The sequence below is a fragment of the Humulus lupulus genome, chromosome 4 (assembly GCF_963169125.1).
Source record: "Humulus lupulus chromosome 4, drHumLupu1.1, whole genome shotgun sequence".
NCBI lineage: Eukaryota > Viridiplantae > Streptophyta > Magnoliopsida > Rosales > Cannabaceae > Humulus > Humulus lupulus.
Window position 1 is genome coordinate 67,543,131 of NC_084796.1, and position 26,476 is coordinate 67,569,606.

The window sequence follows — 26,476 nt, forward strand, 5'->3', positions numbered from 1 at the left end:
GGCAGAGACGTTGGTTGGAGTTGGTTAAGGATTATGATTGTGACATCCTTTACCACCCTGGGAAAGCCAACGTGGTGGCAGATGCGTTGAGCCGGAGGGGCCCAGGACAGTTGTATAGTTCCACCCAGATCTCGAGGGAATTAGCTGATGAGATGGTCAGGCAAGGATACAATTGGTGGCAGGCCAGTTAGCCAATATTACTTTGCAGTCGACCCTGTTAGAGCGGATCAAGGAGGGTCAGTTGGTAGATGTGCAGTTGCAGGAAGTTAGGCAGCATGCCTTAGTGGGGACAGGTAAGGATTATTCAGTTTCTGAGACAGGCTTGCTTCGGTATCAGGGACGGATTTGTGTTCCGACAGATGAGGGAATTAGACGAGAGATACTGGATGAGTCTCACACTACGCCATACTCACTTCATCCGGGTACCACGAAGATGTATCAGAATCTACAGACATTATATTGGTGGCCCAGGATGAAGAAGGATGTGGTAGAGTATGTGTCTAGATGTTTGACATGTCAGCAAGTTAAGGCTGAGCATCAACGACCAGCGGGATTGCTTCAGCCCTTGGGTATCCCAGAGTGGAAATGGGAGGATATTACGATGGATTTTGTAGGAGGATTAACCAGGCCAGTTGGACTTCATGACTTGGTGTGGGTGATAGTGGACGAATACACCAAGTTAGCTCATTTTCTACCAGTGAAGTCGACTTATTCAGTGGAACAGTATGCAGAGCTGTATGTGAGGGAGATCGTTCGTCTCCATGGGGTTCCAAAGTCTATTGTATCTGATCGAGAACCTATCTTTACCTCAAAGTTTTGGGGAGCTCTGCAGAGAGCCATGGGGACTCAATTGAAGTTTAGCACAGCTTTTCATCCTCAAACTGATGGACAGTCTGAGAGGACGATTCAGGTATTGGAGGACATGCTTAGGGCATGTGTGATTGACTTCGAGGGGTCTTGGAGTAAGTATTTACCATTGATTGAATTTTCATATAACAACAGTTATCAGTCCACGATTGGAGTGGCTCCTCATGAGATGTTATATGGAAGAAAGTATAGATCACCTATTCACTGGGATGAGATGGGTGAGAGAAGGTATTTGGGGCCAGACATGGTCCAGAAGACTAATGAGGTTATTGAGAAGATTCGAGCTAAAATGCTTGCTTCGCAGAGTAGGCAGAAAAGCTACGCTGATCCTAGCTTAGGAATGTGGAGTTCCAAGTTGGGGACCACGTGTTTCTACGAGTTTCACCACTGAGAGGTGTGAGGAGATTTGGAGTGAAGGGCAAGCTGAGCCCTTGATTTATTGGACCTTTTGAGATCCTAGAGAGGATTGGACAGGTGGCTTATAGACTGGCCTTGCCACCGTCACTATCAGGAGTTCATAATGTGTTTCACGTCTCCATGTTGCGGAAGTATGTTTCTGATACAACACATGTGTTGAAGTAAGAGGACTTAGAGTTCCAGACAGACTTGTCCTATGAGGAGCGACCAGATCAGATTTTGGATCGGAAGGACAAAGTCTTACGGAACAAGACAATACCATTAGTGAAAGTATTATGGAGGAATAGCAAGGTCGAGGAAGCGACCTGGGAGTTAGAGACACCGATGCGGGATCAGTATCCTGAGCTATTCAGGCAAATTTCGAGGACGAAATTCTCATTAGGAGGGGATAGTTGTAACGATCCCAAATTTGCTAATGAGGCTTAAAGGCCTTGATTAGCGTGCCAGGAGGGCATAATTGGAAAAGATATGGTTTGCATGTATATAATGAATTAATGCATGATTCTATGATTAATAATGTTTGAACGATAATTGATGATAATATGATATATATATGTGATATATGTGAGAACCACATTATTATGTGGGTAGGTCTGCAGAGCATGACTCGAGGCGATCCTAGGGCTAGTTAGCGGGGAAAAGTCACAACAGAGCTTAACAGCTGACTTTGGATAAGTCAAGGGTATTTTAGGTATCGGGTAGCTATTTAGACTATCGGGTTATGAAAATAATTATATGGAGATATATTTGAGGTTAGGAAGTCTAGGCGGGAATATTGGGGAATTTTACCGTTTTGCCCTCGGGGACGTTTCCGGCACCCCGAGCCTTGGGATTAAGACAAACTTAAGGAAATCAGTAGACAAAAATATTAGACTGACTCTTTCTCAGGCCTTCTCTTTACTCTCTCATTCAAGGAAACACAAAGAGGAAACCATTGAGAATTTAGTGAATCAAGATGGGAATTTACGAGAATTGAGGTGGGGATTTGGAGGCTTAGCTCAAGAATTAATCAAGGACTAAATCAGGGCTAAGGTAAGCATTTAATTTCCTTTTCTGTGGTTATAAATTCTGGGTTTTGGTTGGGTTTTGAGGTAAATATGGTTTTGATGTTTAAAGACAGAATTAAGGAGGAAAGCTTGGGAATTAGCTTGGTTTTGGCTTGGTGAAGTGGTCCAGCAGAAGAGGTAATTCTTAATTCATGATTTAGAAGTTTTAATTTGGGTTTGAATGACTGGTTTGAGTGTTTATAGCTCTTGAGTTTGAGAAATTGAAAAGAGAATTCTAGTGTGTGTTAGGCTGGGATTTCTGTGGAATTATGTTGCTTAAGTCATGCTAAAAGTGTTGGGATTGTTGGGTGTTGAAGTAGGGAGCATAAGGGTGGTTTTGGCTAAGGTTTCAAGCCTAGAAATGGTGGGAATTCTGGGTTCGAAGGGAAGGGCCACAGCTCTGTTCTAGAGCGCTGCAGCTCTAGGATGAAGATGAGCCAAGGAGGCTCGGCCAGGGGTGAGCGCCGCGGCGCCCATTGCAAGGGCCACGGTGTGTGTCTTCGCCCAGGGTGGTTCTTGGCTCTGCTTTGAGGCTAGGGCCACGGCTAAGCTTCAAAGGCCATAGCCCTTAGTTGTGCACTTGAACTTTTGGGGATTTTAGGCATGGGAATGTGGTCTAGTATGCTCGGGATTGATTTCACCACCGTGCTTGGTGGAAATCGGATTCTCGGAAGTTAGTTTTGGTAACTGGAAACCTATATTTGAGTATTAATGGAACCCTATACATTGGTTGTGACTAGGTGATAAAAGCTTAGGCTCGGGAAAGGATCGTGCTTGAGAAGTGTTGCTCATAAACAATAACCGTAAAGACTAAAGGTAAGAAAACTGCACCTGGTTGAATATATGTGACGGGACCAAGGGTTCCCTATTATGAATGCTTGAAAAGAGGGTATTATGCCATGCAAGCTATTTAGTGAACCAACGGCCTAAGGGTGCCAAGGGTTACACTAGCGCACAGGGCGCAGCTCGGCCACTAGTAGCCGAGGACAACTTAATATGCACTGAGCTCTGTTTAAGTGGGCGGAAGTCAGTGGGTTAAACAGAGGGTGCGGCCTAAGTTGTCGGCCCTGATTATTATGTGATATAAATGTTATAGGTGTTTGATTTCATCGTTGACTCTGAATATATATTTCTTGACTATTGTGGATTATTTGATGAGAGTTCACGCTTAGTGAGTTTGTTATCTGTTTCTACTATTTGTGTTGCACATGTTTTTTGCTAGGCCTTGGCTCATAGGTGCTACGTGGTGCAGGTAAAGGCAAGGGCAAGTTGGATCAGCCTTGATTGGAGAGCTCAGCGGGCGGAATGTACATGACCAGCTGCTCAACCGCCACGGTTGAGGTTTAGGCAGGGACGCGAGACCCAAAGATTGTCTATTTTGCATTAGTATGGCTTACCTGTGTTTATATACTTTTGGAAGTCTGTAAATCAACTTTTAACTCTGCTCCTTTTGGGTAAATGTGTTTATAACAGTTTAATTATATAAAATGAGTCTTTTAAGACCAAAACCTTTTTAACCCTAGTTATTACATGTTTAATGACATGTTTTCAAATTAATGACTTGATTAGCAAGTCTTGCACCTTTAAAAGTACACAGTGTAGCGGTCTTGGCTATCTAGGGCATTACAGATTATGACTGATGTGTGAATGCCATGGGCATGTTTTTAGCACTGCAGTGATTTATGAATGTGTTATGGTAAGATTGTTCCCGTGGGGAAAGCTCTTGATATGCTCATCATGATTAATGGGTCAAGTTATTGACTGCAGATTCAATCAACAGGTTTGTATCCAAGGTAGATAATGAGGCCTTGTGGTGGTTATACTGAGGCTGGGAGTTTCAGCCAGGGGTTGAGTTCGTCATCTGCCCCTCAGAATTTCTAGCAAATGTTTTCAGATTTGTAATCAAGATTGCAGAGACAGGAGGAAGAGATTTGGTGTTTGATGCAATAGCAGAATCTGTTGGGGAGCACCTCTTCCTTTGTTTTTCCAGGAGTGGCACTAGCTTTGGCTCAGCCTAGGGTTGAGAGCAGATGGGAATTTCTCTATGGAAGATTCCAGGAGTATTACCCTCCAGTTTTCGAGGGAGGCCTAGATCCATTCAGAGCCGAGCAATGGATGGGCATGATCAGTTCCATTCTGGATAGTATGGGGCTGGTAGGTCACGATAGGGTGATCTGTGCGACATATGTATTGGGGGATGATGCTCGGGCATGGTGGGAAGTAGTATCCTAGAAACGAGACACAGTTGTGATGGATTGGAAAGAATTTAGGCAGCTGTTTAATGAAAAGTATTACTGTGATGCAACCAAGACTGCTAAGATGAATGAGTTTCAAAATCTTGTTTAGGGAAAGGCATCAATTTTCAAGTATGTTAACAAATTTGATGGGTTGGTCAAGTTCAATTTTGACGTGGTACCCACGGATGTAGCTCGAAAGGAAAGGTTTATCCAGGGATTGAATTCCAAAATAGCTCAGGGCATTAGAGTTACCCCAGTGCATGAAATCTCTACCTATGCTCAGGTGGTAGGGAAGGCTCTTGCTGTTGAGAGCATAATGAATAAGAAGAATAGTGCTAGGGAGCACGGAGTTCAGGTAGTGGTACCTCCACTTATTGGAGCAAGCAAGAATGAAAGCTGGAAGACTTACCCAGAATGCGCTCAATGCAAGAGGCATCATTTGGGAGAATGTCGAGCAAGGGCATGTTTCTTATGTAGGATGTTTGGGAATCGTAAGAATTTCCCAAGGCTACGAAAGGATGAGAAAAAGGGGATGGACATCTTGTCTTTAACTCAAGTGTTCGTTCCGATGCAGTCAGAGACTTAGACTGGTTCCTCAGAGATGGCAGGTCAGCTTTCTAGTTCTAATTTTGTATGATGCTGACTGGTTTTGGTGCCATGCTGTTTTCTTGTTTATGTTGTGATGGGAATGCAATACTGTATTGGTGATCTAAGAGATGAGTAGGGTTATGTTGAAAATGACTCATCAGTGATTTTGATAAAGCTGGTTATGGCTGGATTTGGTATGATCTGGGATATGCATTGGTTAAGTAATTATGGGGCAATGCTAAATGGCAAGGAAAGGATAGTAGCTCTTGGGCTTGAGAGTGGGAAGCCTTCTGGCAGTTGGCATTGTGTATGGATTTTGTATGCTGATGACATCTGTATTTAGAGCTAGAGATCTATTGCAAGGGTGATGCATAAAACTCTTAGCTAGTGTGGTGGACACCACTTAGATTGTGCTAGTGGGATCAGGACAGACTGGATTAGTCTATGAGTTTCTGGATGTGTTTCCAGGGGATTTGGCAGGATTACATTTACATAGAGAATAGAATGGTGATTAGATTAGTGTCAGGGATGGAATCAGATTTAGGGCACTGTACTGAATGGCTCAGCATAGTTGTAAAAATTAAAGGTTCAGTTATTGAGTAATATGGCGTTCTCCAAGATGGATCTTTGATCTGGTTAGTACCAGCTGAAGATCAGGGAGAAGGATAAATAAAAGACTGTTTTTATATTAGATAAGGGCACTAGGAGTATTGAGTTATGATTTGAGAGTTTAATTAATATTGAGTCATCTTGATGAATTAGATTGACAGAGCATTCAAAGGATTATTTGAATGGGATTTGTGATCGTCTTGGATGATGGTATTGTGATGTATTTCTTCCGGAGATTTGCCAAGGTCAAGGAACATCTTGGTAAGAAAAAGTTTCCTTGGATGGGCAAGATATTATATGTGCCTGGGGAAATAGTTCTAAGCCTTCTTACAGATCAGAACCAGTTAGTATGTTGTTGTGACACCTCGGTGATAGGGAGAAGGATTTCTTAGGCAACATGTTGGTTAAAGGATCTGTCCAGAACTAGAGTAGAGTTTTTGGTGGGCCAGGTGGTCAGTTTTGTGCTTGAGATAATTATTTTAGAGAATATCAAAAGGAAAACAATTAAGTGAACCATAGATAGGAAAGATTGAGTGGGAAGTCTTAGCTGGATTAGCTAAGGGTGTTAAAGTGTCAGGTATGAGTTATTATGGTATAAAGATCGGTTGTGGAATCTCATGGACACTGAGATTAATTGGGAGATATTGGATGAATCTCATGCTACTCTATTATTCTCTTCATTTAGGCATCATGATGGTGTACCAGAGTTTGAAAGCTTTATATTGATGTCCTGGGATGGAGAGGGACATAATGGTATATGTGGCAAAGTTCTTAACCTATTAGCAGGTAAAATCAGAGTATCAGAAATCAGTAAGGCCATTGTATCCTATGAGTATTCCATAGTGGAAATAAGGAAGCATCGCAATGGGTTTCACGGTGGGGCTGCCCAAGATAGTGGGTCAGTATGAGTTGGCATTGGGTCATTATGGACCAGTATTCCAAGTGGGCTCATTTCTATCAGTAAGGACACGTAAAGCAGCTGATCAGTTTTTAGACCTCTTTGTGAAAGAGGTAGTGCGCCCTCATGGAATTTGAGGTCTATCTTATCATATGAGGACTCTATTTTTACTTCCAAATTTTGGGAAACAGAGTACAGTTCATTATCCTCAGACTGATGGTAAATCAGAGAGAGGAGAGAGAGTTATCAAGTATTGGAAAGGTACCTTATGAGATGAGGTATGTTTGAGAATGTTTATCACCCGTTCGTTGATTATGAGGTGGGTGAGGTGTTGATTTTGGATCCTGAGGTAGTTCAAATGACAATTGAGATTATTAGAGGTTAGAGCTTGGATGCTCACTTCTTAGAGTAAATGGAAGAGTTTTATTGAATTGAAAAGCAAGAACATGGAGTTCTAAGTAGAAGATTGTATATTCCTTAAAGTATCACCATGGAAAAGGGTGAGGAGATAGGGGCCTGTTGAATCCTAGATTATTTTGACCGTTTGAATCCTGGATAGGATCGGTCAGGTTGCCTTTAGATTGGCTTTATCTTTAGCACTATCAGTTGTATATAGTGTATTATGTGTTTCCATGCTGAGGACATGGGTTAAAAGAAACTCATGAGTTGAGTTATGAGAATCTGGAGATTGAGGCTAAGTTATCTTGCAAGGAGTAGCCAGTTCATATTTTAACAGAATTATACCTTGAGTCAAGGTATGTTATAGAAACAGTGAGGTCGAGAGAACGATCTGGGGAACTGGAATCAGTTGTGCGGAATTCTTATTCCTGGTTGTTCAGATAAATTTCGAGGACGAAATTTCTGTAAGGAGGGGATAGTTCTAATGCCCCAAAATCCCTAATAAGGTTTAGGATCTTGATTAGGAGGCCGGGAGGGCCATAATTGATTTATTATGCCATTAAATGATTATATGCATGTTTATGTGAATTATATTATAATATGATGATAAATGCATGCATATGGGTTCATTTTTAATTATAAGGGCATTTTGGTAATTTGGCCCGTTGAGGGTGTAATTGTGTATTTTCATGCATGTGGATGAATTATAAATAATACCACATTATATGTGGATTTGTTCGAGCCATTCGGCATGAGACGATCTTTGAATGCAAGTTATCGGTCTGGTCATAACGGGGTTAGTTTCAGGGCCTGGGGTGAGTCTCAAGGTAATTTGGTGATTAGAACTTTGCCGGGAATTAAAGGGTAACGGGATGTGATTCATTAGCATTTGAGAATATTGGGAATAATGGGAATTTGAGGATGTTAATTATGATTAGCGAGATTAGATGGGAAATGACAATTTTGCCCTTGGGGGCTATTAAGGAAAGAAGATAAGCCTAGGGGCATTTAGGTCTTTTCACCATAAGGATAGATATAACTTGAGAAGGCTGTGGAAAGTTAAGCAAAAATAGAGCATCTCCTTCACCTTCTTCCTCTTCATCCGTTAATCATTTTCTTCTTCTTTTCTTCTTAAATTTTGAAGCTAAGTTTGAGGATTCAAGTGTAGAAATCAAGGCTTGAGGTTCTAGGCTTGTGTTTAGCCATTGAAGGGGGTTTAATCTTGAGCTTGAGGTAAGATTCAGCCATGAAATTTCTGGTTTTTACTCTGTTTTGAAGTTAGTTTTGAGTTAGAACTTTTGATTATAGAATTGAGTAATTGGTGTGGTTTTTGATGGTTCAAAGCTTGGATTTTGTTGTGGGAATGTTGATTGTGTTGTGGGGATGCTTGGTTTGGATTTGGAGATGTTTGGGTAAGTTATGGAAGGATTAAAAGAGGGAAAAAATGAGGTTTTGATGGGAGAAAACAGGGGTTTTGGCTAATGGCCAGGCAATGCCGCGGCGTTTGGGAGGCAATGCCACGTCATAGGGTGCAGGAGCTTGCAGCTGGCACCTCTGTTTGGGAGGCGAGCTGCGGCATGGTGGATGTAGGGCCGTGGCCTTTAAGAGCATTTTTGGCCAAAATTGGGTTTTTGGCTTGGGGACTCAAACCTTAGGCCTCGGGATCGTTCCTACTACCCAGTTTAGTAGGATTTGATTTCCCGGAGGCTAGGTCTTGGTTCGGGAACCTTTATTATTGATTTTATTGATGGAATCCCATATTTGGTTATGACTAGGTGACCGCTAAGGGATTAAAGGATTAATCGTTCTCAAAGGTTGTTCAATTATTATTTTTCGCTCGAATCTGAGGTAAGAAAACTGCACCCTTTATATGACATGCATGGTTATTATTGAGGCATGTCGAGTGTTTAAATGTATTGCGTGTGATGCACAAGAAACATGTGGTTAGGGCATGCCATGAATGTTAAATGTGAGATTGATCGGAGCTTGAGTCTCTATGTTTGTGCATGATCCTAATTATGCTAGCAATAGTTAAGTAAGCATGTTGAATGCCCTATATTCGGATATTTGACATATGATATATGCCTGGTAGCATTGCTTACTTGTGCGTGGCACTGACTTACTTGTCAAAATCGGCAATGGTGTCAGATCCGTCTGTGAAGCTGTGACTTACTAGTCAAGTTCAACAACAGTACTGAGCACTGGTCGTGTGTTACTGACCTAAGAGTCAGAAGCGGTATAAACATCATGAACGTAGAGCCGATAAAAGATTAGATCTAATCGACATCTGCATTGAATGACTCATATGGAGCATTGATGTTGGACTGACCCTAAGTTCGATGAAAATTATAAGCGCTTGTCTAGTCTATGACTAGTTACTCAGAGCCAGGGCCAAAGGCCTAGGTGACTGCTTTGTCACATGGCTGAGGGAAATGGAATCCCATGTTATTGACTCTTTGGTCACTCGGTAGGTTTATGTTGGTGACTATTTCATCAAATACCTATCTTGTTTAAGCTAGTGAAATAATCATTTATTTGTAAAGCCCAGGTGACCGTATCGTCAAATGTCTAATGGGAACGGAACCCACCTTAGTGACTATTACAACTGTCACTCTATAATTCAGGACTATAAGTCCAACATGGTTACTGGAACCACCAGTGTTAAAGCACTTATCTGATTAGGATTGACTTGATAATCATCTATTAAGGAGGGTAGGATTCCTTATCCTGGATACCCATCATTATCAGAACTTATTTGCATGCTTGAATAAGGCTATATTTGCTAAGCATGCACGTTATGACTTGAGGCATGATATTACTAATCATGAGCATGTTGAGTTTTCTTGCTGGGCTTCGACTCACGAGTGCTATGTGGTGCAGATAAAGGTAAAAGAAAGCTGGGCCATCCTTGATTTGGATAGCTTAGGTGACGATGTGTACATATCCAGCTGCTCGACTGCCATGGTCGAGGGTTGAAAGAGGAACTAGAGTTAAACCCTATTTTGCCGCTTAGATCTGCTGATTGTAAATATTTTCTTGTAATTAACCTTTAAATTATATTTTTGGGATCCTAATGTATACAATAAACGTTGTAGTGAAACGTTATATCTTAACCAAATTTTTTAATCCTAGATAGCTAATCATACTTAGTTACACAATTATGGCCAAATGACTCGGTTAGTGAGTTTAGCACTGTTTAAAATGCGCACCGTAACAGTCCCTGGAGTTTAGGGCATTACAGTTGGTCTATTGTAGGATGTGATGCTGTGGAAGTAGTCAAGAGCTTCTTCAATACGTGCGCCTTTCTAGAGGGTCTCAATGACACTAACATTGTTCTTTTTCCAGAAAAGTAGAATCCAGTAAATATGGGAGACCTCAGGTCAATTTCACTATGTATTGTCTTGTACAAGGTGGCATCGAAGGTTTTGGCGAATAGAATGAATCATGTTCTTAACCAGGTTATATTGGATTCCTAAAGTGCTTTTATCCTGAAGGCTTATCTCTGATTATATCATTATCTCGTTTGAGGCCATGTATTATTTAAAGAGAAAGTGAAAAGGAAAGACTGGTTATATGCTCATTAAGCTTGATATGAGTAAAGCTAATGATCATATTGAGTGGAATTTTTTGGAAGCTATGTTACTTCAAATGGGTTTTGATATGCATTGGGGTGAATTGATTATGTAGTGTGTTACTTCTATCTGCAACAAGGTGGTGCATGGGAGAAGGGAGATGGGGCCAATTGTTCAAATGAGAGGAATTTGACAAGGAGATCATTTGTCACCATGCCTATTTATTTTATGTGCGGAGGGGTTATCTGCGTTGATCAAGAAGTATGAAGATAGGGGTGGATTCAGGGTTTTCAAGTTTCAAGAGGGGCTCTAGTGGTCTCTCACATATTTTTTTACAGATGATAGCTACCTTTATTGTAAGGCTGGTGAAAAGGACACGAAAAAAGTTATGCAACTACTCCGCTGTTTTTAAAAAGCTTCAGGGCAACTTGCGAATCATAATAAATCCTCTATATTCTTTAGTTTTACAGTGGGAAGGCTCAAATTTGTGGGCTTATGAGGATTCAAGAGGTTGGTGTTCACTGTACTTATCTGTGGCTCCCTAACATTATATGTAGGAATAAAACAACTATTATTGGATTCTTTAAGGAGAGGATAAGGAAGATGGTACAGGGGTGGGATGGGAGATTATTATCAAGAGCTGGAAATGAGGTGTTGTTGAAGACAAATGCTCAATCTCTACCGAATTACACTATGAGTGTGTCTTAATTACCACTAGAGTTATGTAAAGACTTTGAGAGAACAATGAGCACATTTTGGTGGAAATCTTCTTCAAGCCAAGGGAAAGGAATACACTTGACGAGTTGGACTAAAATGAGCACTCATAAGGCTGGAGGAGGATTGAGATTCTAAAATTTGAGGGAGTTCAACATTTCTTTACTTGGCAAACATGGTTGGAGATTGATGGCTCGACAAGATTCGTCAGTGGGGATATTGTTTAAAGCTCGATACTATCCTACATGATCTCTATTTGGGGGCTGGTTTAGGAAGTAACCTGAGTTTATTTGGCAGTGTATTTGGGAGGCCCAAGCATTGATTTGGACTGGAGCTAGGATGAGTATAAGGACATAGGAGGTGGTCGATATTTTGAAGAATCAATGGTTCACGAATGCACATAATCCATTTGTCTCAACAATGGATCCGGGGTCGATAGGGAAAAATATTAGCAATTTGATGGCGGAAGGGAGGAAAGAATATGATATGTGTTAGGAAAATATTGTTTTGCCTCAATGGAAATGATTATAATATTACAACTCTAAGCAATAATATTACAATAGACAAGGATTGATTAAATAAAGTGTTACAACTCTATAACCGAAAATACAAATAAAATAGAGAAAGAAGAAGAAGAGGATTGAAATAGAAAATATAACTCTTGACAAAAAGATACAAATAAACTTGAGGTAGTAAAAGGAAAGATGTAGATGAGATTACAACTCTTAAGCAAAGATACAACTAAATATAACAATAATGATATGAAGAAAAAACAATAGAAGAAAATAAGAACAAGAACAAAGAAAAATAAGATACTCTCACTCACACAACCAAAGTGAAGAGTGTTGGGGATCACCAACTTGAACAAGGTTTGAAACCTTTGTCCAAAAGCTTATTTCCCCCTAACTCAAGCACTAAGGGATCTCTCTCAGATTTAGGAAATGCTTTATGGAATTATCAAGCCTCAAGGTGTTTCTAGCCAAGTGCTCTAGTGGATAGAAAAGTTGTGTCTTACAAGTGAGCTATAGGCTCCTATTTATAGAGTTTAGAGACACCCTTTGAATTTCAAATTCCACCAACCCCCATGGCTGATACCAATGTTTAATTGGATTAATATGGAATTAAAAAAGAGATTTGGGAGTTATTTGGGTTTTTTGAGCCGTTCAACAAAGATTGAAAAAACTGAAAATTTGGTCAGTTTTGGCCTGTGGCCACGGCCAGAGACATTAGTGGCCGCGGCCACTGGTCTCTGACCCATAGGCCGCGGCCACTGAATGTTGGTGGCCGCGGCCACTGAATGTTGGTGGCCGCGGCCACTGACCAATTTCAGCACAAAAAATTGTGTTGTTTTTCCAAACGGTTCCAAACCCTCCCAAATGATTTTGTAACTCCCAAAACACATTATTGGGGTTAAAATCGTATCTCTAACAGCCATATCACATATGGCTTTATGAAATTCATCTCAATATTGTGTAACAACAATTTTACACAATAAAGGGTAATATTTGGAAGTTACAAATTTTTAACACCAAATATGTTACATTATTTGGATATATCTCATATATCTAAATATTGTAACTCTTTATTATATGTTGCAATATGTGACACACTTTGTCACATTTATTTAATCTAAAACATTATATCATAATATAATATAATTTTACATTATATTATAAAATAATATTACATTCCCCCACAAGATTAAATAGTTATCTATTGTAACACTTATTTAATCATTCATTATATTTTGAAATATAACATATCCCCCACTTGATTAAATAAGAACTCTCTTTTATAGGAGTCATTGCATTATTGCATAAAGTAAAGTGTTTTTCAACTTGAACTTTACTATAGTGTACTTATCACAAAATTTGTCGAAAATTAGGTTGCACTAGGCATTGAACCATCTTTTCATGATGACAAATCGGTGATAACACACACACCTTTGCGATGTTCACTTGAGACCTCTATGTCTCGCTTTGCACCGTTAATGGCCATGTGCACTTTCCATTCATGGACGTTCTTGAGAATACTCCCAATTCTCATGAGAGGCGGCACCACCCCTAGGTCCATATAGGTAGAATTCTTACAGTAATTTGTTACCAAAAATACTTGTCTTTACAAGACTGAACTCTATTAAAAAACCTTTCGATTTTAACCCTCCACTTGGTAACACACAAGTACTCAATATCTCACATGGGACTTGTTTTGAGTACAACTATTATTCACTTGATTGACTTGTTATTACCTATTGAATCTAACACTAGTTGAATAACTAGTGTTAAGATAGGTTACCATCAATCGTGAATCTCTTTAGGGAGTTTAAGTCCCATCCCTCGAGATGATGTAGCCACTAAATCCCTCGTTAGTGGCTTAGTGAAAGGATCTGCCAGATTTTCACTTGTTCTCACATAGGATATTGAGATGACTCCTCTTTGAATCAATTCTCTTACATATCCATGTCTTAGACTAATGTGTCTAGACTTTCCATTATACACTCCGCTGTATGCTCTAGCCAATGTCGCTTGGCTATCACAATGTATCGATATAGTAGATACATTATCTTTGATTAGGGGAATCTCTATCAACAGATCCCTTAACCATTCGGCCTCTTTGCCGGTAGCAGCTAGAGCTATGAACTCTGCTTCCATAGTGGAATGAGATATACAGGTTTGTTTCTTGGAACCCCAAGAAATTGCACCTCCACCAAGTGTAAATACCCAACCAGTTGTGGACAAGTTGTCCCCAAGATTGGATATCCAACTTGCATCTGTATATCCTTCTAAAATCGAAGGAAATTCAGAGTAGTGAAGGCTTAGTCCTTTGGTTTTCTGAAGATAACCTAGGACTCTTCCAATTGCCTTCCAGTGATCCACACTTGGATTACTTGTAAACCTACTAAGTTTACTTACCGCAAATGCTATATCAGGTCTAGTACACTGGGCAGCGTACATAATACTCCCTATAGCATTAGCGTACTCCAATTGAGCCACCGCTCTTCCTTCATTCTTCTCTAGTTTTACACTATGATCGAATGGAGTATTGGCATCTTTAACCTTGAGATATTTAAATTTGTTCAATACTTTCTCAACATAGTGGGCTTGCCCTATCGCAAAACCCCCACTATGTTTCTTTACTTTGATACCGAGTGTAATGGACAAAATCTGTATACTCGATAAATAATAGTCCAACAAGCAGTCAGTCAGCCCAATAAGCTACCTAACTAGCCAATAAGGCCCAAACCCATGTAAAATGGCTCGCATATACAAAGTACCATCCAAATACCCAAAACCATACCCGGATACACTCAGTCAGCCAAAGACCTTGAAACAGTCAAGGCTCGCACCACATTTGCCAAGAATTTCGGAAAGAAACCACTTGGAGCGAGTCAGACGAATGAGGAAGACGGAGGAATAACGGTAGAAAAAGAGAATAATGAATAAGACCCTGAGGGGTTGAGGAGAAGGCATCAGATAATCACTGGACTTTCTTTACTCTCTAATTGAAAAAAGGATACTCTATTTCTGAGCGATCCAGTCAAGCAAGACTAGTGAGTCAGTCTAATTGGACCTGACCTAGTCGCTCGGCCCCTCCGTCATCGCCACCGTCACTCTGACCATTTTATGACTCTTCCATCCATCATTATTTTGATTATTTATATCATAATTTTATTGCTTTCTATTATCTCTCATTACAACCCGACTGACTTGAGCGTCGGAGTCCCTTTGGCTGACACCCCACCGGTGCTCCCAATTGAACTCTCGTCTCTCTTCTCTTTGTTCTTGACAGGTTGCTGGTGCCCATCTAATCAATTGTAGGAAATCACCTCTACACCGAGTATGGTATCAACTTCTCCAAGATCTTTCATCTTGAAGGTTGATGATAGAAACCTCTTCGTTTCATCTATCCTTTTCATGCTATTACTTAGAATAAGCATGTCATCCACATATAAACAAACAATGATCACATATCCCTTACAAGTTTTGGAATACAAACACTTGTCTCCATTGTTATGTCTAAACCCATTAGACATGATGGCTTGATAAAATTTCTCATGCCATTGCTTAGGAGCTTGTTTCAATCCATATAAGGATTTTACAAGTCTACAAACTTTATGTTCATATTTTGGTAGGACAAACCCTTCGGGTTGTTCCATATAGTCCTTCTCATTGAGGTCACCATTAAGGAATGCCATTTTGACATCCATTTGATGAACATACAAATTGTGTATAGAAGCTAAAGCGAACAAAATTCTTATAGAAGTTGTTCTTGCAATAGGCACATAGGTATCGAAATAAGCGATACCCTCTTTTTGCCTAAACCCTTAAGCTACTAATCTAGCTTTAAAGGTTTGGATAGTGCCATCAGTGTGGTATTTTCTCCTTAATACCCACTTACACCCAATTGGCTTAGACCCCTGTGGGAGGTCTACCAATTCCCAAGTGTTATTGGAAAGAATGGAATCCATCTCATCATTGATGGCTTCTTTCCAAAATGCACTATCTCTCGATTGCATAACTTCTCTATAAGTCTTAGGATCATCCTCAATGAGAAGTACAATAGGAATTTTCCTAATGACTTCCTCTCTATTTCCTTCTACCATGTAGAATGAAATTCGTTGAAAATCTATCTCATCCACTACTAGACTTTTATGATTTTTAAGCCTTTGACTTCTTCTAGGTTCAAAGGGTTGCTTTACATCCTTTTGAGAATTCTCATCTTGAGAATCAACTTTGGATGTAGAAGCTTGAGAATTGTTCTCATATAACAAATTCTCCTTTAGAGATGTTGAAGCTTGAGAATTGTTGTCACATAACATATTCTCAAAGAATTCAACTTCTCTAGATTTAATCACAATATTAGACTCTAAGTCTAATAGCCTATAAGCTTTACTATTGTTGGCATAACCAACAAAAGTACACTTTATGGCTCTTGAACCTAACTTTGTTATATTAGGCTCGGTTTTCTTGCAATATGCAAGACACCCCCACACTTTGAAGTACCCTATGTTGGGTTTTCTTCCTTTCCATAACTCATATGGAGATATCTCATTTTTCTTCATCGGTATTCGATTAAGAATGTGACAAGCGGTTAAAAGCGCTTCACCCCATAAGTTGAAGTTCAACTTAGAAAACACCAACATAGAATAAGTCCTATTTTTCCTTTCGGCAACACCATTGTGTTGTGGTGTATAAGGTGCAGTGCACTCATGAATTATATCATTTTCTTCACAAAATGTATTGAATTCATTAGAGAAGTACTCTCCTCCTCTATCACTTCTTAGCACCTTAATCTTTTTATTTAGTTGATTTTCCACTTCTAATTTATACAATTTAAAAGCATCAAAAGTTTCATCTTTATGCTTTAAAAGAAACACATAGGTATATCTACTAAAATCATCTATAAAAGTAAGAAAATACCTTTTACCACCTCTAGTTAAAACACCATTTAATTCACAAAGATCACTATGGATTAAATCTAGTAAATTAGATGATTTTTCTACACTAGGAAATGGTTTCTTAATCATTTTCTCCTTAACACATGTTTCACATTTACCATAGTTTTTAATATAGCATGCAATCATACCACATTTTACTACTCTTTTCATTGTAGAAAAACCTATATGCGATAGTCTAAGATGCCAAAAAAATAATGAATCATACTCAACAATATAGGCGGAATTAGCATTTTTATTGAAAACATTGAAAGTTACATCATTGGTGCACAACTTAACCTTACCCTCACAAGAGTACCCATTTCCCAAAAATACATTTGATTTGGTAAGTATAAGTTTACTAGACTCAAAAACGGCTTTAATGCCGGGCTTACCAAGCAAATCACCACTTACCAAGTTTCTACTCATTTCGGGAACATAAAGTACATTCACTAATGTAACTTTCTTGCTGGAGGTGAAGTATACATCAATAGTACCTTTGCCAAGTACCTTGGATTTTCCCTCATTGCCCATTTGTATCTCATGGTTGCCCCTTTGACTCTTCAAAGGTCTTGAACAATGATTTGTCATAGGTGACATGGACGGTGGCACAAGTATCATACCACCACCCTTTCACCTTGCCTTGGACCGCACTCACCTCACTAAGGGTAGCAACTATGTTTTCCTCTTGAGTTGCGTTCACCTTAGGTCCTTGTTGGTCTTTTCTATGCCTACACTCTCTAGCATAGTGACCCTTTTTCCGACACACGAAGCAAGGACCTTTCTCGCCCTTAAACTTGTTTGGGTTGGTTTTTGGACCCAAAGGTTTCTCATTACCCTTTTTCCCTTTGTTTTTGGGATGTTTCGGTTGTGACACCGCATTTGCTTTGAAAGTCTCTCCATTAGACCCCTCCACAAGTTTATCTCTACATATCGATTCCTCTTCGATTCGAATATGCTTTTGGATCTCCTCCAGAGAATAATCCTCATTTTTATGAAGGATTCTTTTCCTATAGCTCTTCCAAGTTGGTGGTAATTTAGCCACTATAGCACCAACTTGAAAGGCCTCGGGAAGCTCAATCTTTAACACTTTCAATTTATTAACAATAATTTGCAATTCATGTATTTGAGGAAGAATAGGTTTATCACCAAAAAATTTGAAATCAAAGTATTGAGATATCAAAAACTTTTTGGTACCTTCCTCTTCAGCCTTGAACTTTTTCTCAAGTGCATCCCAAATCTCCTTGCCCAATTTGGTCTTGGTGTATAGGTCATAGAGCCTACCGGGTAGGGTGTTGAGGATATGACCCCTACAAAGGAGATTGTCCTCCTCCCTCTTCCTTCTCTTCTCCACCTCCTCGGGAGTGTCTTTGTCGGATGGCTCGGCTAGAGGTGCCAAGGAAGACTCAAGGATGTAGGCGATTTTGAGAGTGGTTAGAAGAAACCTCACCTTGTCTTGCCACCTAGTAAAATTGGATCCATCAAACCTATCCAATCTCACTAGGTCTTGGTTCATGATCTTGATTGTCTCCCCTTTCATTGAAACAAAAAGGGATAAGCTTTTGAATGTTAGGAAAATATTGTTTTGCCTCAATGGAAATGATTATAATATTACAACTCTAAGCAATAATATTACAATAGACAAGGATTGATTAAATAAAGTGTTACAACTCTATAAACGAAAATACAAATAAAATAGAGAAAGAAGAAGAAGAGGATTGAAATAGAAAATATAACTCTTGACAAAAAGATACAAATAAACTTGAGGTAGTAAAAGGAAAGATGTAGATGAGATTACAACTCTTAAGCAAAGATACAAGTAAATATAACAAGAATGATATGAAGAAAAAACAATAGAAGAAAATAAGAACAAGAACAAAAAAAAAAAAAGATACTCTCACTCACACAACCAAAGTGAAGAGTGTTGGGGATCACCAACTTGAACAAGGTTTGAAACCTTTGTCCAAAAGCTTATTTCCCCCTAACTCAAGCACTGAGGGATCTCTCTCAGATTTAGGAAATGCTTTATGGAATTATCAAGCCTCAAGGTGTTTCTAGCCAAGTGCTCTAGTGGATAGAAAAGTTGTGTCTTACAAGTGAGCTATAGGCTCCTATTTATAGAGTTTAGAGACACCCTTTGAATTTCAAATTCCACCAACCCCCATGACTGTTACCAATGTTTAATCGGATTAATATGGAATTAAAAAAGAGATTTGGGAGTTATTTGGGTTTTTTGAGTCGTTCAACAAAGATTGAAAAAACTGAAAATTTGGTCAATTTTGGCCTATGGCCGCGGCCAGAGACATTAGTGGCCGCGGCCATTGGTCTCTGACCCACAGGCCGCGACCACTGACCAATTTCAGCACAAAAAATTGTGTTGTTTTTCCAAACGGTTCCAAACCCTCCCAAATGATTTTGTAACTCCTAAAACACATTATTGGGGTTAAAATGATATCTCTAACGGCCATATCACATATGGCTTTATGAAATTCATCTCAATATTGTGTAACAACAATTTTACACAATAAAGGGTAATATTTGGAAGTTACAAATTTGTAACACCAAATATGTTACATTATTTGGATATATCTCATATATCTAAATATTGTAAATCTCTATTATATGTTACAATATGTGACATACTTTGTCACATTTATTTAATCTAAAACATTATATTATAATATAACAATATGGATGTTATAGATGATGTTTTTAATAATAGAGATAAAGAACTCATACTTAGTATCCCATTGACTAGTAGTGAGGCAACATATCATTGGTATTGGAGGAAGGAAAAATTGGGGTGTTACACGATCAAGAGTGCCTATAGAATGCAGCAAAAGATGAAGGAGCAGGGAAATATGGAGGATAACTTTGGCTTTTGGAAGAAGTTATGGAATTTAAAAATTCCTCCAAAGGTGAAGAGCTTGCTTTGGAGGGCGACATCTTGCTGTCTTCCTACAAATATGCCGCTGTGAACTAAACATGTGCAGCTATCGTCGTAATGTCCTCAGTGTAATCAAAGAGTGGAAACGATCATTCACAGTTTGATCGGTTGTTCTTTTGCTCAAGCTTGCTGGTTATGAGCTGGTTTAACATATGTTGGGCATCCTGTTGGGTCTTTTGCTAGTTGGCTTAAAATGTCCTCTGAGAATAGAATTAAAGAAGAGCTAGAGCTATTAGTAGTGATGTGTTGGCCTTTATGGAAGGTGAGGAATGAGTTGGTGTGGAAAAAGAAAGGTAGGTCGGTTGAGGCAGTGGTTGTTTTGGAAAATTTTAGTCTTGATCAATGGAAAAACACTCAGGAGAGAAGTTTCTTATTGGACATGGTTTCAAACATTAAAGGAGACGGAGAAGAGTATTGGACCAAACCATATGTGAATACGATCAAGATCAATGTCGATGCAAACATTTTTTAAGGATATGGTGGTTATGGAGTTGGTTGGATAGCTCATGATTATGAAGGGTGGCTTATTCCAACGAAGGCACGTGGTTTTTGGGGTAGGGTGCAACTTGTAACGTCCTGCGTTTCGGGTACCTTGAAACGACTCAAGTCGAGATTTTTTCCCTGAGTTAAGAATATTATTTTAAATAAAATTATATTTGTTTGGAATTTATTTCCATGAGTTATTGCTAGCCAAATTGTGAATTTTGTGTTTAAAAGTGAAGATAATACTTTCGGTCTTGGACCGACACAAAAACCCTAATTGGGTAAAATTCTCGGAAAATAAAATGAAAAACTATGGAAAATATATTTTGGGCATAAAATACATTCATAAAGATTAAAGTTTGGTAAAAAAAATAATAAACCTAAGGGAAAATGGAAATTTTAGGGTATTTTGTGTTAAATGCTTAATTTTACCGAAATGAGGAATTTTATTCCATGAATGGACGTTAGGTTAAATTTTATTGTGTGATTAATTAAATTAAATGTGAGAGACATTTAATTTAATTATTATGTGTTAAGTTTTGTGTTTAAAACTTAATAAGAGTGAAAAAGGTAATAGGAAGTCAAATTTGATTTTTTTTCTTGGGAAATATTTATTAACCTAAAAAAATATGATCACATATATAATATATGTGGTGGCTGGCCATGTGAAGGATTTAATAAGGTTGACCAAATGTTTTTTTTAGTTTAATCCCAATTTAAATATAAGGGTCAAGGTGTAATGCCCCAAATTTCATAATAAGGTTTAGGACCTTGATTAGGAGGCCGGGAGGGCCATAATTGATTTATTATATTATTAAATGATTATATGCACGTTTATGTGAAATATATTATTATATGATGATAAATGCATGCATATGGGTCCACATTTTATTATAAGGGCATTTTGGTAATTTGGCCTGTTGAGGGCGAGATTGTGTATTTTCATGCATGTGGGTAAATTATAAATAATACCACAGTATATGTGGATTTGTTCGAGCCATTCGACATGAGACGATCATGGAATGCGAGTTATCGATCTAGTCATAACGGGGCCAGTTTCGGGGCTCGGGTGAGTCTCGGGGTAATTTGGTGATTAAAACGTTGCCATGAATTAAAGGGTAACAGGATATGAATTATTAGCGTTAGAGAATATTGAGAATAATGATAATTGGAGGGTGTTAATTACAATTAACGAGATAGGCGGGAAAGGACGGTTTTACCCTTGGAGGCATTAAGAGGACTTTGAATAACCTAGGAGCAATATGGTCAATTGGCAAAGGATAGATATAAATCAAGAAAGTTGTAGAAACAGAACCAAAAAAAATAGAGTTGCTTCATCCTTCCTCACGATCATCATATCTCCTCTTTATCTTTTGGAATTTTTGACCTCAAATTGAAGAACCAAGCTAGGAAATCAAGGTTTGAGGCTTAGAACTTTGATTCATCCATTGAAGAGGACTCACAACCAGCTTGAGGTGAGAATTCACCCATGAATTTAAGCTATACTCTATTTTTTCTTATGGTTTTTAGTCAAGAGATTTTGATGTGGTTAGTTGAGAATTAATGGAAGTTTTTGTGTAAGTTCGTGTGGGTTTTGATGAGGGTGTGATATCTCTTTGGGGTCAAATTTGATGTTTGGGTAATGTTTGGGATTGGTTTGGAGGGTTGGTTTTCAGGGGAAGTCGCAAAGAAGGAAAACCAGAAAAATTCTAGTCTGAAGCTAGCGCCCCAGCGCTAGGCAGGGCAGGGAATTGGCATTCACTGTTTTGGGGCAGCGCCCCAGTGCCACTAGGCAGCACCCTAGCGCTAGTGCACTTTCTAGCAAACCTATTTTGGGGTTTTTGATGACTTTGGGAGCTCGATGAATGGTTCCTTTACCCTAGTTGGGTAGATTGAGAGTCCCGAGAGTGCGGGATGGATCCCGGGAGTGAGGTTTTAGATTATAAACCTTTTTATGATTTATTTTATTGATGGGATTCCATATTTGGTTATGACTAGGTGATCGCTGGAGGATCAAAGGATTGATCGTTCTCAAGGGTCGTTCTTTTACTAATTCTTGCTCGAACCCGAGGTACGAAAACTGCACCCTGTGTATGTGACATGCATGGTTATTCTTAATGCATGTTGGATGTTTAAATGTAATGCATGCGATGCACGAGAAACATGTGAATAAGGCATACCATGAATATTGATATAAGATTGATCAGAGCTTGAGTCTTTGTGTTTATGCATGATTCCAATTATGCTAGCAATTGTTAAGTAAGCATGTTGAATGCCCTGTATTTGGATATTTGACATTGATATATGTTTGGTAGCATTGCTTACTTGTGCATGGCCCTGACTGTTCCGGTTTGGCATTGGTCGCGTGTTACTGACCTAAGAGCCAGAAACGGCATATGCGTCATGACCGCAGAGCTGATAAAATATTAGATCTATTCGATATCAGCGTTAAATGACTCTAGGAGCATTAATGCTGGACCGACCTCAAGTTCGATGAAAACTAAAAGCCCTTGTCTAGCCAAAGGCTAGTCATATAGAGCCAGGGCCAACGAGCCCCAGTGATTGTTTAGTTACATGGCTATGGGTGCTGAGCCCCGTGTGACTTACCCATCAGTCACTCATCTGTTTAAGGTAGTGACTTACCCATCAGTCACTCAGTATGGTCTCATCTGATTATAGCCATTGCAGGAAAGCCTATGTGACGGTTCCGTCACACTGCTATGGGCACTGAGCCCCGTAGTGACTTGCTTGTCGGTCACTCATTATGGTTTAACAGAGCCTCAAAGTGATATTCACTCATCTGTTCAGGGATATAAGCTCTGTATGACCATTCTGATCATCATTTGCATGGCTTTGGTTGTTGAGCTCGTAGTGACTTGCTTGTCAGTCACTCAGTATGTTTTACCAGAACCTCCAGTGTTAAACGACTCATCTGATTAGGATTGGCTTGATAGTCATCCAATCAGGAGGGCATGATTTCTTAACCTCGATTCCCCAACATTATCTGAATATATTTGCATGCGTGAATATGGCTATATTTGCTAGGCATCCGCGTTATGATTTGATGACATGTTATTACTGTTCATGAGCATATTGAGTTTTCTTGATGGGCTTTGGCTCACGGGTGCTATGTGGTGCAGGTAAAGGCAAAAGAAACCTGGACCATCCTTGAGTTGGAGAGCTTAGGTGGCAATGTGTACATATGCGACTGCTCGACTGCCATGGCCGAGGGTTGAAAGAGGAACTAGGGTTAAACCCTTTTTTGCCGCTTAGATCGGCTGGTTGTGAATATTTTCTTATAATAGACCTTTAAATTATATTTTTGGGATCCCAATGTATACAGTAAACGTTCTAATGAAACGCTATACCTTAACCAAAATTTTTAATCCCTAAACTACTAATCATACTTAGTTACACGTTTATGGCCAAATGACTCGATTAGCGAGTTTAGCACTGTTTATAATGTGCATCGTAATGGTCCCTGAAGTTTAGGGCGTTACATAAGGCATCAAGTGGATGGTAAAAAAACAAACACTCAAGTGTTTAGATATTTTCTTAAGTTGATATGCTCTTCTAACCTTCCCCAACCATCCCCACTCTCTCTCACTTTCACTATCATCTTTTTGAAAACTCTCTCAAGTTTTCTCTCCACCTTAAACCTCAAGAACACTAGGGAGTCTTGGAAGCATTTAAACTTTGGTCTAGGAAGGGTTTTCCCTAAGGTGAAGTTTCAATAAACTAGACTTTTGTAAAGTTTTAACCATAGACTTTCAAATAGCTAACTATCTATGTTTTTGGGGGGAGTTGGTTAAGGTTTTGAAAGGTTTTTGAAGGAGCCAAATCTAATAGGAAGATCCAAACCTTAAGCAAGAACAACAGAGAGGTAAAAAGTTTACTTTTTATGGTTGTTATTGTATGGTTTTTAGTTTTAAGCATTATTTCTTATAGTTAATGCTTAAAGTTTCTTATTGGTGATGTAATAAGGTTATGGTAGTTGTTTTATAATTTTTATGATGCTTGTGTGTTGATTTTTGAAAATAGGGACCAAAACCCCCAAGGGTTTTGTTAGAAACCTTAAAACAAAATACATGTTTTGAGCTGTGACTTCCAAGGGGTCAAGCATCCACTGTTTATTGATTTTGGAAAATTTAATTGTACTGTGATATTGTTGAGATTGATTACATAAAATTGAGCTTTTGAAACACTAAAAAATATTTAAAAATGAGTGAGTTATGCTATTTCAAAGTTTAGGTAAAAAACTGTTTTTTCGTATTCTTAATTTCGGGACTAAGTTTGGACAGTCACTGTATAGGGGAAATGAACCCAGTTTATTTTTTTTTTAAAAATTTGGTGGACATATTACTGGCTTAACCTAGTATTCCACTGTAAAATTTGGTAAGAAAATACTGAACGGTTTGAAAGTTATTAAGTGTCAAAGTTTGGAAAAATTAAGGACTTGAAAATATGGTCATTTTTACCTCAATGTTGGAAAATAATTTCATCAATCAAAAATGCTCCTTTTGACCTAAGATTTTACAAAGACCTAAAAGGCATACCAAAAATGGAATTGGGAAATTTTGGTAACAATTGGGTAAGTAAATTTCAAGTTATGAACTAACAAAGTATGTAGTTAAAAATATAAAAAATAGGGTTTTCACACTTAGTGCAAAAATGAGATTTTGGAACTTAAGTTAAAAAGTAAAATTTTGCTTATTGCAAGATAAAAACTTGGCAAGTCTTGAAAACATATTTTGACCTAAAATACTACTTTGAGTTTAGTAGGAATTATTTTTATTAAAGAATTTTTATTCTTTCAAATAATAAAAGAATTTACTTATTAATAAGTTAATAAATTAAAAGAGGGTTTAAAACCCTATATTTTGATTAAATAATTGAGTGAATTATTTTTCTAGTAAGTAAACTTGATTAATTGACTTCAGAAAGATTAACTAGTCAAGATGGGAAATTTTTAACGATTTTCCTAATTAAGATAAATTAGGCAATTTTCTTAAAACAATTTTTAGAGATTAAAACCTTAAGAAAAATAAAAGGAAAATTAAGAGTTTATTTTCCTTAAAAATAATTAAGAATTAATTAAGATTTTCTTGATATAATACCGGCTAAAATCTTCCATATATTTAACCGACTTGTTGAAAGTACGGGTTAATAGCGATGCGTTTAAAGAACAAGATTTTTAGCAGATTGTGGGAAAATACTATTGTGATACCCGAGCCTAGGTATCTAGACCATAGGATAGGTCTCCCCGAGACTTATGGTTTAGTCTCAAATATTTTTCTATGAATTTCCTTAATGAGTTTAAAACCAAATAAGGATCATTTATCCTTACAAATGATTTTTATTAAAATGACCAAACTGCCCAAAATAATAATAATGAATTATGAAGCGCCATAATTAATCCTAGTATATTGTATGGATAACTACAGTATTGGCTAGCTTAACTGGACTGAACGTTGGAGGGTGAAGTCCTGCTGAGAGCTAAGGACTCCAAGTAAGTCAACTTATATTGTGTGGCTGCAACATGAAACGACTATTGTATTGTATGTTAGTATAGGGACACATACACATATATACACTGTCGTAGAAAGTTGCTCAAAGACGTTAGTCTAGTGAGTGCTGATTTAGAAAATATGATCAGTATATATCTGTCATATCCTAGACGGCTGATCCCTGTCACACTGCTTGATTTTATTATGTCCGGTTCATTACCGTGATGAGTTGCCAAGAGGTGAGGATTGCTGGTTGAACCTAGGGGCGCCAAAATTAATGGTACCTAGGGGCCCACATGCTTACTTAATCAGTGAATGGTTGGAACCTGAGCAAGTGCTCTGATAAGTTATTCCCAGATAGCAGCAGTGAATATTGTCCATTCAGTGAGAGTGCCTATACTAGGGGTTGCCAAGTTTGAGTGAGGCTGAACACCCTAGGGGCAACTGCTCACCAGTACCACTGATTAACGTAGAAGTCTCTGTAAAACCGTGTAAATTCAATTACACTCTTGGATAAGTAGCGATGTCCTAGGTAACACGATAGTTACCCTTGGTGGGGATATTTATTGGCTAGATCTTAGTCTTGAGACTCGGTTCTCTCTTACAGTTTAGCATTTATGCTGGAGGGCGTGTTATGCCTGAATTGTTGAAAGTAGTCGAGCGTTGGTCTCAAATTATATTGTGAAATATTATATCTGCTTGCTCTGGGATTTTCTAAGTGCAGGTATTTATTTGTTGATAAGATATAGTTGTGATAT